The sequence below is a fragment of the Pantherophis guttatus genome, chromosome 1 (assembly GCF_059756535.1).
Source record: "Pantherophis guttatus breed Tessera chromosome 1, ASM5975653v1, whole genome shotgun sequence".
NCBI classification, from domain to species: Eukaryota; Metazoa; Chordata; class Lepidosauria; order Squamata; family Colubridae; genus Pantherophis; species Pantherophis guttatus.
The window spans coordinates 198075489-198093208 of NC_142063.1; the positions used below are offsets into that span (position 1 = coordinate 198075489).

At 41.6% G+C, this 17720-nt stretch overlaps 2 long non-coding RNA genes across 3 annotated transcripts in view; one reads left to right on the forward strand and one right to left on the reverse strand.

Moving 5' to 3' along the window:
* The first annotated feature begins 3748 nt into the window (after positions 1–3748).
* The window catches only part of LOC132711134 (uncharacterized), a 32115-nt gene continuing 18143 nt past the window's right edge, over positions 3749–17720 (forward strand). The window contains exons 1-2 of the long non-coding RNA XR_009621968.2: positions 3749–3824; positions 10807–11052. This is a non-coding gene — a long non-coding RNA (uncharacterized LOC132711134). The remainder of the gene's footprint in view (positions 3825–10806; positions 11053–17720) is intronic.
* LOC117674398 (uncharacterized) overlaps positions 12953–17720 on the reverse strand; it is a 55666-nt gene continuing 50898 nt past the window's right edge. For both annotated transcript variants that reach the window (XR_004593839.2, XR_004593841.2), the window contains 2 exons: positions 13777–13839; positions 12953–13320 (listed from right to left, as the gene is read on the reverse strand). This is a non-coding gene — a long non-coding RNA (uncharacterized LOC117674398). The remainder of the gene's footprint in view (positions 13321–13776; positions 13840–17720) is intronic.

The window sequence follows — 17720 nt, forward strand, 5'->3', positions numbered from 1 at the left end:
AATTTTCTAATTCACTCTCTTCTTTAATATGACTACGTCTCTCTTAGTAGTGGGATTCAAATTCTGGCGCTACCATTTTGCTATCAGTAGCACATGGCGCTTCTGCACATGCATAGAGTGTTTTTGATGATGTCTGGGTGGGTGGGCACCTGAACCAGGGCAAACCAGAAGCAACCCACCACTGATCTCTCTGTCTTTATAATGTTTCCAACCAATGAAAAATTTCAAAAGTTGCAGTGCTTTCCTAGACAACCTGATGATATACAGTTCTCCTATAACACATGTTCTGCCCCAGCTCCGCATTCCCAAGGATTGTGATACACACCAATGGTCCTTATCAAAGTTATAATGTACCAAGAATAAACAAAGTCCGGCAAAGGTTGGCAACCAGCCCAGAAAACAAGATACGATAAAACACTCATTCTCCAAAATGCTCTGTAATAATTACATGTTGTTTTCAGCAAGAAATTACTAACTGCCTGTGACTTAAATAGGCTAAGGGAGTGGCCAATTATCCTCAAACCTTACTCTCAAGGAGACCTCCTCCTCCTGAGTAGCCACTCCTGCCTTTTGGTAGCCCTACGTGCTCGAGCATTGAGGAGAGGCTCCTCCACTTCGCTCTCTCCACTTGAAGGAGCCTCTGGAGGTTCTGAAGGCCCTGGCTGAGTCTCTGCCTCTGGCACCACATCCTCTTCAGCCTCCTCGCTGTCTGACGCAAGTGCTGGCTGCACCGGCTGCTGGCGCGACCCCACACCAACTCCTCGTCGTCGGGATCAGCCACGATCCACGCAGGCTGCTGGCAGGCCACAACAACACAAGACATACAGATAAAAACACAGAGTGAGAGAGAGAGGGAGGGAGGGAGAGGGAGAGGGGAACATAAGATGATGATTGGCAGCAAAACTATCCAACAGTCTTCTGTTTTCATTTTGATCTTCTAAGTTAGTGGTCTCCAACCTTTCTGGCTTTGTGGACTGGAATGGGGGAGAGGGGATAGTTCCTTGTGAGTGGCAAACACAAATGGATTGGCTTGTGCACGCTTGCCCACCTGCCCGCTGCATAAGTGGAGCTGTGCATGCAAACGTGTTCACCTGCCACTTCCACAGGCCAGTTCCAAATGCAGCCCTGTAGTGGGCCATGGCCCAGGGGTTGGGGACCCCTGTTCTAAGTGAACACAGAACTACAGAACCTGCCACAGAAAACAAATCTAGCTCTCAACATCTTTTCCGATTCCAGAATTCACTTACTGTATTATCTGTGATAGACACAACATACTTGACTCCCTGACCTGAGTAGTGTTGAGAGAAGGACATCCTCATTTCCCATGAAATACTGTTAGAAACTTTCAGAAGATCCCAAATTCAAGCTCTTTTATTTTTGTTCAATTGGTTGGGAAATAATTAACTGAAGCTAATTTGGAAAGACAATGAGTTCATCTCCATATCCTAGTTGCTATAATGCAAATATGTGACTCTTAACTATTTTGTCCCAAGACATGTCCTCACCATGAAGCCTCCATTCCAGGGGTGAAATCCAGCAGGTTCTGGAGAACCGGTAGCGGAAATTTTGAGTAGTTCAGAGAACCGGCAAATGCCACCTCTAGCTGACCCCATTTGGCTGATGTGCTTTGCAGCTCCACCATTACTATGGTTTCCAAAGGAACCAGACATCTCACTTGCCCAGCTTGTTTCTTCTCTTGTTTTGTTGCTCAACTTCTACGATAACAACTTCATGGAATGAGAAAAAGTTTTGCATCACTGACAGATGGAAAAAGCCTATAGAGAAAGACACTGGTGGGACACCTCTTCCTCATCATGCACAAGCATTTACTTTCATCCCAACAATTCTCTTCTTTTGGAAACCGAAATCATTTTATTAAAGGGCTTTTATTTTAGACCTCGCAAGGAAATGGAATTATTCCAGTAACAGAACCTCCCAGTTTGGATTTGGGGTTTGGAAATGGTCAGCAGAACTCTGAATAATGGGGCTGTCAGAACTCTGAATAATGGAACTGTCATTAAATCCAACTCAGATTTAAAAGGAAGAACTTGCTAGTCTGAAAGAAATCCATGGTGCTTTATGAAAGGGTAGTATCACTACCTACCTTGTTCAGTGATGGGTTGCCCCCGGTTCGGACCAGTTCGCAAGAACCAGTGGTAAAACCGGTGGGAGGCTCTGCCCATCTACCTTGATGTCATCATCAGCAATATGCGCATGCACAGAAGCAAGGCGAGCGAGTGAAGCAAGTGCGCACACACATCCCGTTGCGAACCGGTAGTAAAGGTAAGTAGAACCCAGTCCTGACCTTGTTGCTATGCTAGGGTGATGATACAGTGTTTCTTCTACCAGCCTGCTTTTCCCCATCCCAAGCACAGGATGAATAGAAATATTCTCTCTCTCTCTCTTTCTCCCTCTCTCTCTCTCTCCCTCCCCCCCTCTCCTCCCTCCCTCCCTTCCTCCCTCCCTCCTTCTCTCTCTCTCTCTCTCCTTTTAGATGCTTAAGTGGGTGTAGAAACATTTTTTTTTTTGCATTAGGAAGAAAAGCTTTGAATAAATCTTGACTTGATTAGGTTTGCATCCAAAGATAATTTTGGATATCTTACTGTTATTGTGGCATAGCTATAAGATAAACGAATGGCCCAATAATTATCCTATTTAATCTGAATAAATTGTATTTTTCTGTCCGAAGGGTTACAAGTCATTATATCATGGAGCATATAGTTACACTCAAAAGTTGAATGCATTTATAAAAATGTGCACAATTTATTCCACTATATGCTGTCTGTTTCTATACTCATTGTAATTGCTTGCATGTTTCAGGCAAGAGGTATTGATGGAACATGGGCGGAAATCTGAAATATAAATAAATGTGTATATCGCATACTGCAAATTATTTAAAAAAGTTATACAGATAACTTCATAGTTTGGAGATAGGGAATAGAAATCTAATCTTTAGTACTACTATAACATTCCCAAACCAAGCGGAATGGAGGAGCTGCTTGTTAAATAACTAGGTTACAAAATAAGTAGCTGCTTGTTAAAATAACTAAGTTACAAAATAAGTAGCTACTTGTTAAAATAACTAGGTTACAAATAAAAGTAGCCATAGATAACATTCATAATATCACCTCCAACATTAGTTTTGTTGGTCATCTATAGTTTATTTTTTTTAGCATGAACATCTGCCCAAACATGTACAGGATCACTTTAAAGAGATAGAAATGTAACACACAGCTATGAAACAACCAAAAATAATCAATGTCACAGGATTTTATTTGATCCACAGTTAGAGCTTCCCAAGGTATTTTCATGCAGCCTCAGAGCATTAATAAACAGTGGCAGTATTCCTCATCCATTGATAGCCACCATATTGCTTTCAGCAGCAAGCAAAATTAAACTTTAAGCATTACTCTCATGTGGATGGACTATAAAGTGAATTTAAATTAAAGTACTACATTACCTAGAAAGTAATGTAGTACTGGATGAGACTTTGCTACCTATTAAAGTGTGTTCTACATTTACAACACTTTCTGACACACAGTCTGTTATTTGGTGTGGGTGGGTGGGTGGAGGAGAGAAGATTTTCGAAACCTTATATACAAGTTTGGATTATAGGAGAATGGACTTGTAGTTGCTCTTTAATATTGGTCCAAAAATTTGGAATGTTGGGTAGAGGGAAGTCTCAGCTACTGGTGCTAGGAGACAGTTGCTAGGGAAACCGTGCAGTTAGAGAAGGCAAATTGGGGAAGGAAAAGGAGGGGAGGGAAGAGGAGGAAGAGAAAACAGTTTGGAAAGGATAGCAGGTGGCCTTTCTAGAATAGGAGGTGAGAATTCATTTGAACTAAAAAGACTCAGCCATTTGTAGGACTGAACAGACATGGGAAGTAGGAAGGATTGGAAGACGAGCTATATTAAGAACTGCAAACACCAGGCATTGGCTGGTGTTGGCAAGCTACTACTATTCCTTTAATATTTACTCCTGTCAAGATCTGTTGGTCCTTGGTCTATTGAGAGCTAGTGCCTTAATATGACAATAGAAGTTCAATATAGTTTCTCATGACGATCAAGGTAACTTACAAAAGTAGGGTCTAAACAGGAAATCCTTCACGTTTCAGCAAGTTATGTATAAATAGTCTGTCCAGCTCCATAAAGTTTTCTCTTTGGCCTGCTTTGGTACTTTGTCTTCCATAATATTGGAAGAAATATAGCCTGTTTGCTATTGTTATATCTTTACCCTTATGACTTATCCTTACCCTTATAACTTAGAGCAGGGGTGGATTCTACTTAACCTTTACTATCAGTTTGCAATGGGGCCGCACGTGCATGTGCAGAAGCATTTTGATGACGTCAGGGTGGGTGGGCAGAGCCTCCCGCTGGTTTTACTATCGGTTCTATAGAACCAGTGCAAACCGGGGGCAACCCACCACTGACTTAGAGGAATCTGACTCTAACTCACGTGCTCCTTTAATATTTTTTCTATAGCAATGCATTTCCTACCTTCATAGCTCCACTTATCATCAGAGGTTCTACCTATTTGGAGGATAATTTTATTTGTTTTAGACTACAAGACTGGAACCTGAATATAATCAGAAGTCTTCCAAAATATTTTACAGTTGCCATAGCTATATATAGGGAAATAGCATCTTCATTCTAGAATTTATAACTGTGTCTAAAAAGTTATAATTTGATGTTGTTAATGTCATTTTGTCCCATGCGAATGGTTACTTACTCCCAAAAGGATGTATATCTTGCTTAGAAGTGTGTGTGTGTGTGTGTTTATTTGTGTGTATGAGTTTATGAGAAGTGTATGAGAAGTCAGCTGGTGCCTTTGGACCAATCATTCTCTCTCAGTCCTAAACCAGTGGTGGGTTTCAAAAATTTTTACTACCGGTTCTGTGGGTGTGGCTTGGTGGGCGTGGCATGGCTTGGTGGGAATGGCTTGGTGGGCATGGCAGGGGAAGGATACTGTAAAATCTCCATTCCCTTCCCACTCCAGGGGAAGGATACTGTAAAATCTCCATTCTTTCCCCACTCCTGAGGGAAGGATATTGCAAAATCTCCATTCCTACCCACTCTGGGGCCAACCAAAACCAGTTCTCCAAACTATTCAAAATTTCCACTACCGGTTCTCCAGAACTGGTCAGAACCTGCTGAAACCCACCTCTGTCCTAAACCCAGCAACCTATATAGGACAAGCTTGGTAGATTATGGTTCATAACTTTAATGAAGAAGTCTCCATCCTGTATATACTGTATATACTGTATATACAATACATACATACTGTGGAGGTTTAATTACACATATGATGTTGGATGTGACTTAAGCATGATTAAAATTGTAACAGTACACACAAACACAGATATATACACATCACTGCAAGTTAAGAAGAGCCTGTAGTACAGTGGACTAAAACACTGTTATTAACATCTGCTGCTTGCAATTACTGCAAGTTCAAATCTCACCAGGCTCAAGGTTGACTCAGCCTTCCATCCTTTCAAAGGTAAGTGAAATGAGGACCCAGATTGTGGGGGCAATAAGCTGACTTTGTATAAATATACAAAAGTATGAAGGCTATTGCTTAACGCATTGTAAGCCCCTCTGAGTCTCCGGAGAAGGGCGACATATAAATTAAAGCCAAAAAAAAAAAAAAAAAGTACTCCTGCAAACAAAGAGGGAAATATTCTTGATGAAAAATGGCAGAAAACATGTGCTTATCTTAGAGTTTCAGTGAATAGAAACCTAATTGGTTGCTTTCCATTTTTATATCAGGAGTAGGCAGCTTCACAATACAGATGCCTTAAATCTATAAAGATCTTAAAACATGATATTTGCAACCCTTTCACATACCAACAAAATCTCTTCTTCTAGTTATAACATCCTTAGCCAGGCACTTGACACAGTCAAAGGATCAATAGCCTCTGGGCTGAAAAGGTTTTCCCCCTCCTCCTGTTTCAGTTATCTGACAGCTTCAGATAAATCAATATCTTTTTCAAATCTTTATTTAAACTTATGCCTGACATGTACTATGTATTTACGGTACTTTACTACAATAAATTATATATTGTATTGTATAATGTAATATCCCACTAGAAAGCATCTGGAGATTTTTTTTAACAGGAATGGTTATCTAAATGCTTTAAATAAATAAAGCATGACAATGAGACAAAAGGCTGGTATTCTGAAGCCAAACCCTCCCAAGTTTTTTTCCTCCTTCTTTAGAAAATCTGATACAAATAAGAAAGGGCAAAACATCAGGACATTCTTGAACCTTTCAGGATGAAATGTCCCCAAACAGTAGCCTTTGTTATAGAAGGGGTGGGGGGGGTCTCAGATGTAATTCCCCCACTCTCCGGCCATTTTGTATTAAGGTGTCATATCCACAAGTTTTGCTCTGCTTGTGAGGTTGTTGTATCAGATGCCATCTGTTGCAATAAATGGCAAATGAAATAAGCCATGATTATCCAAAGGATCTTGCAGCTGGTTGTTCTAATTTGAGGGCAGAAAGTCAAGATAGGAGAGTTATGATTCCTAACAGATTTCTGGCTACAAAATCATGTCCATATAGTTAATTGTTGTTGTTCGACTTAATATGATGCCGTGGACATTTATGTTTATAGTAATTTCACTGAAGGGCCTGGAAATGCTGCTTTTTTTTCATATGGTAATTTCTACAGCACAAAAAAAAGGACTGATGGGATTTACAACTCTCCTCGCTTGGAAAAAATACAAGGCTGAATGTTCATTCAATCAAGAACAATCTTTGGCAACATGATATTCATTGGTACCTCTTAGCAGGTCTTTTGGTGAGCAGTGCCCCCCCCCCCATTTCAATTTAAGGATAAAATTTTAATGGACGGGATTAAGTTTTAAAAAATGAGAAGCCACGTATTTCGTTCTCTTTATTGATAAGAATGTTTTTAGGCTCCACATAGGGCTCAGAAAATGAAATGGTGGTTGTTTGAAGGTAATGGTTGTCCAGTTAAGCTGGCATTTGGGAAAGTTAGAATAATTTCATCCATTTTTCTTCTAATAAAGGGGTGTTTCATGACTAATCTTTCTCAGCAGGACAGTTACTTTCTAAATAAGCAACACTATGGCATCTATTAAGTTTCCCTCAATATGAGTTTAAAAGACCAGGTGCACCTACTGGACTAAAAGGGTGCTTTTACCTGAGCTACATTCTATCTAGAATCTAGGGCAAAACTTAATATTTCCTTTTTCAGTGGATATAGAGTGAACCAGATCAAATTCTAGCAAAGACTAATTTCTGGCTCATTCCTATCCTTCCCCATAAATAATCTGCAGTGGGATTTCGTGGGGTCCTTACTTAATATTTAAATAATGAGATTCAGTCTGTCTCTTAAACATATTGTGATTATAAAACAGGGTGAATTTAGAGTGTTTCAGTAACCCCTCCTTGGATTAAGAATATGTGACTTTTGAAGGGCACTCTCCTGAATGTACTTTCAGATTGAAAAACAAATACCGTGTTATCTTATTCTTCCTCTTATCTCTCTGATGTTATCTTTTAGGCCTGATTTAACAGACAGTTGAAAAGTGCCAGCTGTATCACTGAGCTTTGGTTATGTGCATTATTAGTAATTCCTATTTTGGTAACCTTGTTTATGTTATATATTCTGAACATGCTGGGCTTCTTTAAATATTTGAATTATCAAATGCCAGAGAACAGACAGTCCAAGAGAAGGCTCAGTAAGGTTTTGTTGGGATGTTTACCTAATTGTTCTAAGTAGCTTGACAGAATTGAAATAAGTATTTAAATATCACTGCTTCCCCAGACCTTCTGCATTAAGCATAGTATAGTATGTCCTCCATATTGTCTCTGAAGTAAGAGAAAAGAACAAGCATTGCTGTCTGCTGAATATTAGTCTGTTTTATGATTCCTGGTGACTACATGGACTAGTCACTGCAGTTTTCTTGGCAAAATTTTGGAACTGCTTTGCCATTGCCTGCTTCCTAGAGCTGAGAGAGAACAACCGGTCCAAGGTCACCCATCTAGCTTTCTGCCTAAAGTGGGACTTGAACTTACAGCCTCCCAGTTTCTAGGCTAGTGCCTTAGCCAGCACACTGAAGTGGCTCTGTGATTATATATTAAAGGTAATACAGGTAATCCTCAACTTACAACAGTTCATTTAGTGACTGTTCAAAGTTACAATGGCATTGAAAAAGGAACTTATGGCCATTTTTCACAGTTACAACTTTTGTAGCATCCCCATCAGAGGTGGGTTTCAGCAGGTTCTGACCAGTACTGGAGAATCGGTAGTGGAAATTTTGAATAGTTCGGAGAACCGATAGTAAAAATGCCTCACCCCCATCTATTCTCTGCCTCCCAAGTCCCAGCTGATCGGGAGGAAATGGAAATTTTGCAGTAACCTTCCCCTGCCACTCCCACAAAGCCACGCCCACCAAGCCACACCACACCCACCAAGCCACACCCACAGAACCAGTAGTAAAATATTTTGAAACCCACCACTGATCCCCATGATCATGTGATGAACATTCAGATGCTTGGCAACTGGTTCATATTTTTCACCACTGCTATGTCCCAAGATCACATGATCACCTTTTGCAACCTTCTGACAAGTAAAGTCAATGGGGAAGCCAGATTCACTTAACAACTGTCTTATCAGCTGCAGTGATTCACTTAACAACTGAGGCAAGGAAAGTAGTAAAATGGGGCAAAAGTCACTTAACAAATGGTTCACTTAGCAAAGAGAAATGCTGGGCTCAGTTGTGGTCGTATGTTGTATTTAATTTGGGTTCAGACAAGAGTCAGTTTGTGGCTTTCATTGTCCGGGGGGGGGGAGCAGGGGAGAATTTAAACCTGGATCTGCTCTGCTCGAACTCTGCATTGCCTCTTACATAAGCAAAGGCAATCCTGGTGCTCTTACAAGCTTTCCATATTAATGTGGTGAACTATTCATGTTTTAAACCAAAATGTCAATTTGGATTGCCTCCCAACATTAGACCGCCTGAAACTGGGGCTATTGAAAAGAATTCAGTACTTCATTATTGCTCTATGCTGAGTACACTTGGCAATAAACACACTTCCTCCGAAGCATCTGCTTCTAGCTACTATTGGGGACAGGATAATAATAAGCCTAGCAGAGAAAGCAATTTTCGATGGACTAGAGCACTGCGTAGAATGAGTTAGCACTGATAAGAGCACTCTGTTCCACTGAAAGGAGGTACTGAAACCAGCCCTTTAAAGATATCGCAAGGCTCTCTTAAGGGTGATATTTAATACTGCAATCCTATATATACCTAGTAGGATGTAAATCCCAGAATTTAATGGGAAGCCTGTTCAGGATAGGTTACCCTGAAGAACTGCTACTGTTATTTTTAATCTCTACTAGGAAATGGACTGCGGCATTCTAGCTTCTGCTACTTACACTCTAGTGGTTAGATTAAGAGCAAGCTGATTTAATACACTTGGGAACAATCCAGTGTCAGGTCAATAGCTATGCGCTGTCAGACAAAGACGCTAAAAGTGCTGAAGCAATTGCTCAGCAGTCATCCAACAATCCACTTCTGCGAGGAGAAAAAAAATATTCAGAGATGTAAATTGATATGAAAGTTGGGTCAAGTCATAGGCAGGATGGAACTGGGAAGAAATGCAACGTTCTAAATAAGAAGAGGCAGAATGACCACAAAGCCAGTTCCTAGTAGGAGAGAGATGGTTTTCCACCTCCTGGCAGAAGATACAGACTCCCTGACAGGTAACACTGTCCAATAGGAAGTCAAGACTGAGAGAAGTAGCAAAGAAACTGAGAGCCATATAACTGTGTTACTGGAGCAGGCATGTAAGTCAGTAGATTCTGGAAGATATAGATATGCAAACAAGGTAGGAACAGAGGAATAATGATAGCAGTGAACCATAAGAGGACAGGTCTGTTGCAGTGACATAGGATGCACCAATGGTGGGTTGTCTATTGTTCTATAGAACTGGTAGTAAAACCGGCGGGAGGCTCCACCCACTGACCCTGACATTATTAGAAGCGATCTGTGCATGTGATCCCATTGCGAACCGGTAGTAAAGGTAAGTAGAACCTACCCCTGGGAGGCATCTATGGGATTTCTGTAAAAAGTCCCAGTTCCTTCCAAGTATCTTAAATGCCACACTAGCCTCAAAAATCCTGAGGAATGTGGTTCTGCAGAATCTCCAGTTTCTTGGTTGAGACATAAAAACATCATGGAAAACACATTATGGAAATCAGATATTCAGGCTTTGTCATTCTTTTAGTGATTGAGAGTGAAATCTGTAGGAAGAGTTCAGAGGTTTTGTTTGTGTCATTTTGTTTTTACTCTTTGGGGGAAATGAATATACTTTTCTGAGTCTGTTCTGAATTGAGCCAAGAAATCTTTTGACACAAGGGAGGCAGGTATTTCTGAATGAAGAGAAGCCATTTTGTATCCTTATGTAGGAAATATAAGCCTGCTATATCCAAGAGACTTTTTATGTAGCTCAGTCAGAGGTGGGTTTCAGCAGGTTCTGACCAGTTCTGGAGAACTGGTAGTGGAAATTTTGAGTAGTTCGGAGAACCGGTAGTAAAAATTCTGACTGGCCCCGCCCCCATCTATTCTCTGCCTCCCAAATCCCAGCTGATTGGGAGGAAATGGGGATTTTGCAGTAACCTTCCCTGCAGTGGGGTGGGAATGGAGATTTTATAGTATCCTTCTCCTGCCACGCCCACCAAGCCATTCCAGATCCAAGCCACACCCACAGAACCGGTAGTAAAAAAATTTGAAACCCACCACTGAGCTCAGTATTTTCAACTCTGATTCTAGGATCTCAGGACCAGGCTGAGCCTTTCACTTGGAGATGCTGTTGACTGAACCTGACACCTCTGAATACACAACAGAAACTGTTCCATTAAATTGTGGCCTCGCAAGCCCTGCTCATAGTCGGGACAAGCAAAAAAGCACTTATGATCTAAAGGAGAATCAAGTATCGGTTGCTATCCTACTAAAATAATTCACCTAAGAGGAATCTAGCCAAGGTTATATACAAAACTGATCAAGTTATATATGAAGGTAAGAGTTATTCTCTATGGGAATAGAGAACCAGAATTGCTGGCAGAGCTGAAAATAAGATGCAGGTTTAAATACTGCTGTGCACGTGTGGGTGGGTGTAGGTGTTCCTAGAAACCCAGGTGCTACTAATTGCCTGAATTAATTAGTACTAATTGCCTGATAGTGTGAGGAATCTCTTCATCCTGCAACACAACTGTCTTGGATGCTCACATCACCTTGCTTTCTGTACTATCATTCTTCTGTGTTTGCTAAGACCTAGAAAAGAAAGATGGGAAGAGCCTCCCCCCCCAATTCTTTTTCATCTGTTTTCATTCTGGGGTTTGTTTGTGGGGTTTTTTTTTGTTTTTTGTTTTTGTTTTTTTTTTGACAAAATTGCTTGGTCCAGCCTCATTTCTGTTTACAAGTTGCATAGTGAAGCTCTATAGTAAATTATGGCTAGAAGCTTAACCCTAAAGTCATCTCTCAAAGGTTTCCAGAAAAAGAATCTTTATTGCAGATGAGAATGAAGCTTTAAACACAACAATTGATTGCTTACTGCAATGCCAAGAGATCAGAGACATTATATTGTATGTGCTTCACTAGTAGTCCTACATTTATAGCCTTGCTCGGAAACTACAGGTCATTATCCTTTAACTGGGCTAAGTGCCAAAACGGAGATGTCCATCTGAATGTCAAGGAGATTTAGTAACCATGGAATTTTCCAAGACTAGAATTAAGTTTAATAACAAAGAAAGAGGTGCTGAGCCTGTAAGACACAGGCCTTGTTTCAAAAGTGATAGAAGATCTGGGACCTTGTCATAAATGCAGTTTTGTGGCAAAAGGTTTCAATAGTAATATTAGAATGGAACAGAATAGATTTTTTTTATTGGCCAAGTGTGATTGGACACACAAGGAATTTGTCTTGGTGCATAAGCTCTCAGTGTACATAAAAAGAAAAGATTCATTTGTCAAGAATCATAAGGTACAACATTTAATGATAGTCGTAGGGTACAAATAAGCAATCGGGAAACAATGTCAATATAAATCATAAGGATACAAGCAACAAAATTACAGTCATACAGTCATAAGTGGAAGGAGATGGGTGGTGGGAATGATGAGAAGATTAATAGGAGTGCAGACAGTAAATAGTTTGACAGTGTTGTGGGAATTATTTGTTTAGCAGAGTGATGGCATTCAAGGAAAAAAACTCTTCTTGTGTCTAGTTGTTCTGGTGTGCAGTGCTCTATAGCGTCGTTTTGAGGGTAGGAGTGGAAACAGTTTATGTCCAGGATGCGAGGGGTCTGTAAATATTTTCACAGCCCTCTTTTAAATTAAAACGATTGAGTGATGGATTAACTGATTATGTGACTCTAAGCACCCCCATAGATTTTCCCCATGACGATCTCTTAAAATAACAGTGACATATTACATTATACTGTTTATACAGTGCAAGATAAAATACCTTAAACATATCCTTCCATTTTAAAATAATATTAAATTGGAAGGAATGATCAAAGGCAGTCAAGGGACACAAAAATCACATTTAAAACTAACAGTAAAAAGTAATGGGAAAAAAAGGTTGTTGAGAGAAGTTTCCATTAAATCATTCATAATGCAGATCAAATTCTGAAAAAAAAATAAAAATCCAAGAGTTTTCTAGCTTTCACTCCCTAAGTAGGTCTCCAAATTATCATTATATAATTACCATTACATAGTAAATCCCAAAAGGATAGGAGCAGCCTAGAAAAGTAAAAGGAACAGGGTTGCTGAATGAATTAGGCTGCTAATGCGCCAGGGAGCTTTCTCTGGGAAGAAAATAGGGTTCCTCTGTTACTTTCCTTCCTCGCCCTGGAGTATTTTTGCCCAAACCAATTTATCTGGAAAGTTGGGGAGGAGAAGGATGGAGATCGATACAATGAAATACTAGACACAGTAGATACAATTTTATTTCCTCACTTTGTTGCAAAAATTAATCCACATGATTCAGTAAACCTGTTCTGACCATCAGCCATTCTACAGAATATCAATCACAATTTTTTTTCTTGATTCTTCTCTTCAGGTTCCTTTACCAGTCACTGTCAGGGACTAAAGTTGCGATTTCTATCCTTCCCAGCGTTATTCTTTTAAGAATGCATTTCATTCACTTTCGATTCAACACAAAAAAATGTCTTAGAATTGTGGTATATTTTGAGTGTTGGCACACTTTCATCCTGGTATATAATAAGCTCTCAGCTGCGAAACCACCTGTTGTTATTTATCAAATCTCTCTGCTGTCTCTCAAATGCAATTCTATAAAAAACATCACAGCATTTATCAATACTATTGCATGTTAAATATTATTGCATGCCAATTGTAGATATGGTCATAAATGATGCACTGATGGCTTCTCATATTTTTTCAAGTTATTTTCTGACCAGTATTATAGACTGAAGGATGACTGTGTTGTACTTAAGGATATCTTTATAATTCATAACCATATAAAGTGAAGTCTAACATCGCCTTGTGGGGATATTCCATAATGCAGAAGGTTCTCTGGAAGACTTACAAAAATTCTTGGCAGACATCAAGACCGACAGTGAAGATTAACATTTAAAAATTACTTTGACATTGCATGGAATACCAGGCATCAGTACATCTAGCAATGAATATCACTGGTTAGTAACTATCAAATAAAATGAAATAGAAACTTTTTAATAGCAAATATTAAACATTAAATATGGTTAGGTACCAAATTGAACCACATACGGATTTTAATATTAAAACTGTCAAGCCTGCAGATGATTCCTACAGAATCCGGAACGCCAACATCTGCAAGAGATAATTTTTTAAAAAAATTAAAAATCCACAGCTCAAACTAGGTGATTCCAGCTTCCGAATTATCTTCAAGGGACAAACAGACATTTTTAGAAGATTAATTACCAAAGCATGAAACTTTGTGAAGGTTCATCAGTTACAATCTGAAACTCAAAATGAAATATTCCCATATTTCCAAAGTGCAAGGCTTTGTTAGATGTACCGTACTTTGCTACAATGATAAAGACTGGGGAAATGTGCAGGGGAAATATGTTGTACATTATATCCAATTACTCCAACACATGTAACAAAGCACTCTGACTGCAGGATGCTGGTGAACTGAATTAGGGGATTTATCATTTCACTATTTTTTTCACGTTCAGATCATTCTTTGTTGAACCTTCTTTATTCTGCAGTGATAGGAGACTTTATTAAATTGGTCCACACACCATAATGGACTTATGCCAGGGGAGAAATCCAACAGGTTCTGACAGGTTCTGGAGAACCGGTAGCAGAAATTTTGAGTAGTTCGGAGAACCAGCAAATACCACCTCTGGCTGGCCCCAGAGTGGGGTGGGAATGGAGATTTTGCAACATCCTTCCCCTGGAGTGGGGTGGGAATGGAGATTTTACAGTATCCTTCCCCTGCCACACCCACCAAGCCATGCCCACCAAGCTACACCACACCCACCAAGCCACGCCCACAGAAGCAGTAGTAAAAAAAGTTGGATATCACCACTGACTTATGCTAATGGAGGGCTGTGGAGAATTCTCTCTTTTTTTATTATTATTGAAAAGTTTTACAAAAAAGAAAAAAAAATTCAAATATTTTCCCTTCCCCCAAAGGGCTGTGGAGAATTCACTTGTTGGTACGATTATTGCTCCTATCAAAGCCCTGGCCACTGTTTGGAATACAATATCTTGCTTATATGCCCTCTCGCATAGTTGTAGTTATATTCTAGAACAGAGGTGTCAGATGTGCATCATCATCATGTGACGTATCAGGACTTTTCCACCCTTCGCTAAACTGGGCGTGGGCATGGCCAGCGAGTGAGGCATCTAGCTTGTGGGCCGTGCGTTTGACAGCCCTGCTCTAGAACCATGAAGTGGGATGATACTTCAAGTGGAGAACACTAATTCCAAGTCTGATCGAATCCAGATAGGAGTTTATTCTTGAGCCTCTTTTGTGATTCTGAGGATGGCAAAGAAATCTCCTTCCTGTCTCCTTGGCACCTTGTTCAGCAGGGTTATTCTAATGGGGAGACAGTCAAGAGAAAGAAATGGGTATACCCGTGCAGAGACTTTTGACTCATTTGGAAGTCATTTTGATATTAATCATTTTGACAGTCATGAGTTAGAGTCTGTGGTTAATATAATACTGATAATGGAACTGCCATCAACCACCTTCTCTGCATGGATGACATCAAGGTGTATGCAATGAATGAGCAAGATTTCAACTCGCTGATCCACCTGACAAAGATTTACAGTGAGGACATCAGGATGTCACTGTTGGACTAAAGAAATGTATGTAGATGGTAGTCAAGAGAGGCAAAGCAGTAAAGACTGATGGGATGTGTTGAGTCCTCGCGGCCACGTCATCAAGTCAGCGGGGTTGTTGCTAGTCCACGCGGATTGGCTAAGACGCGAGCAAGGAACTAGCGGGAGATTCCTGCTCGCGTATTGGTTAATCCCGTTCCTCAGGTTCCTTTTTAAGCAGCTGTCAGTTCGCCTTCAGCTGAGATTGTTGTTGTTGAATTCTCGTTTGCTCAATAAAGTTGGTGTTACTGCAGCCGAGCCTCTGATCATTATTACCCTTCCGAGAATTCAATACTGGCGACGAGGATGGGATCTTTCTGAGGCGCCAGCCACCAACTTCGTTCTCACCATTACCGTCACGTACAATGGCCACCGCACTGCCAACTTTTGCTTCCTTTGATCCACTGACTGAGACGTGGGATGACTATTTGGACAGATTCGAATGTTTTCTTCAGGCTAATGATCTCTCTGACTTGCCCAGCGCCAGGAAGCGAGGATATTTCCTCAGTTCGTGCGGACGAGATGTTTTCGGCACTGCGAGAGCCCTCACGGCTCCACAGCCTGTGTTTTCTGTGCCGTGGGAGGTTCTACTGGCTAAATTAAAAAATCACTACTCCCCAGCTCCTTCCCGAATCGCTAGACGGCACGCGTTCCATCTACGGGCTCAAAAAGAAGGAGAATCCATGAACGACTACATGGCCTCCCTGCGCACAGCAGCGCGTCATTGTGAATTCCCTGACTTGGATGACGCCCTGCTTGATCAACTCGTGTGTGGAATCAGGGATCTGAAACTTCAAAGGCGATTACTGGCCCGCTCTGAACTGTCTTTGTCGGTGGCCATGGACGAGGCGAGGGCGTCTGAGATGTCTGACAGATCATCTGCTGAAATTCAACGGGCCCTACCGGTGGCGGGCTCCTCGACCAAGCCTCAGACCATACATCATGAGGAGACCGAACCGGCTAGTTCATCAGATGATGACGAGGAGGTCAGCCGCCTCAAGGCAACAAAAAAGAAAAAGTGGCCACCGCCGGCAAGAAAGCCTCCAACCGGTTGTTTGGGCTGTGGTGGCGATCACAGCAGGGCCGACTGTCGTTTCAAAACTGCTGTCTGCCGCCGTTGCGGCAAAAGGGGCCACCTTTCCCGCGTCTGCCGGGCGGCTCACCCGGCTGCTGAGGGAGTTGGCGAACCAGGCACAAAGCGCAGAAAAACACCCGGCCGCAGGGAGGACTGTTTTGCTAATGACTCCCAACCGCTGCTCATTAACCATGCTTCCGTGACCGCTCCAGCGGGTAAAATCTACCTCACGGTCTCGGTGGAGGGCATTCCATGCAAGATGGAGCTTGATACGGGGTCTTCTAAGACTCTGATGGCCTGGGATACGCTGAAGAGGTTGTTGCCAAAAATCAAGAAGCAGCAGTTACAGCCTTGTTCTATCAAGCTCAAAGATTACCAGGGAAAGCCCATTCCGACTGTGGGATGCGGGACTTTCCTCATTTCCTATGGCAATTTTTCTGGCCGTCTGCCTATGATCGTGGTTCGTGACAATCTACCCAGTCTACTTGGCCTCGATTGGTTTGCCGCTTTACACCTCGGCGTGTCAGGCATCCACACTACTAGCTCCGATGCCTCCTCCTTGCTGTTTCACGAATTTGCTGATGTTTTTGACAGCAGCCTCGGTAAATATACCGGTCACCCCGTTTCATTCAATTTGGATCCCCAGGTGACGCCCATCAGGCTGAAACCTAGAAGGGTGCCGTTAGCACTTAGACCCAAAGTGGATAGGGAGTTAGATAAGCTTATACAGCAGGGGGTGCTCGAGCCAGTGGACCATTCCAAGTGGGAAACGCCAATTGTCATCCCCTTAAAAAAAGATGGATCTATAAGAATTTGCGCTGATTTTAAGTGCACAATTAACCGGGCGTTGCAAGCAAATCCATATCCGGTGCCCGTGGTGCAGCATCTCCTCCACTCTTTAGGCCGGGGACGCATATTTGCAAAGCTGGACTTAGCGCAAGCTTACCAGCAACTCCCGGTGGATGAAGCAACTGCATTAGCCCAAACAATAGTTACCCACCGTGGAGCGTTTAAATGTAATAGATTACAGTTCGGAGTCAGTGTCGCCCCTGGAATTTTTCAGAGCCTCATGGAGCGATTGCTCCATGGCCTCCCTGGCGTAGTACCTTATTTTGATGACATCCTGGTCGCAGCCACGGACCAGGATGATCTCATTGCCAAAATAAGGGCTGTGCTCACACGTTTCAGACTGGCAGGGTTGAAACTTAAAAAAGATAAATGCAGGGTGGGCGTTCCCCAAGTAGAGTTTCTGGGGTTTTTGATTGACGCCCAGGGTATCCACCCC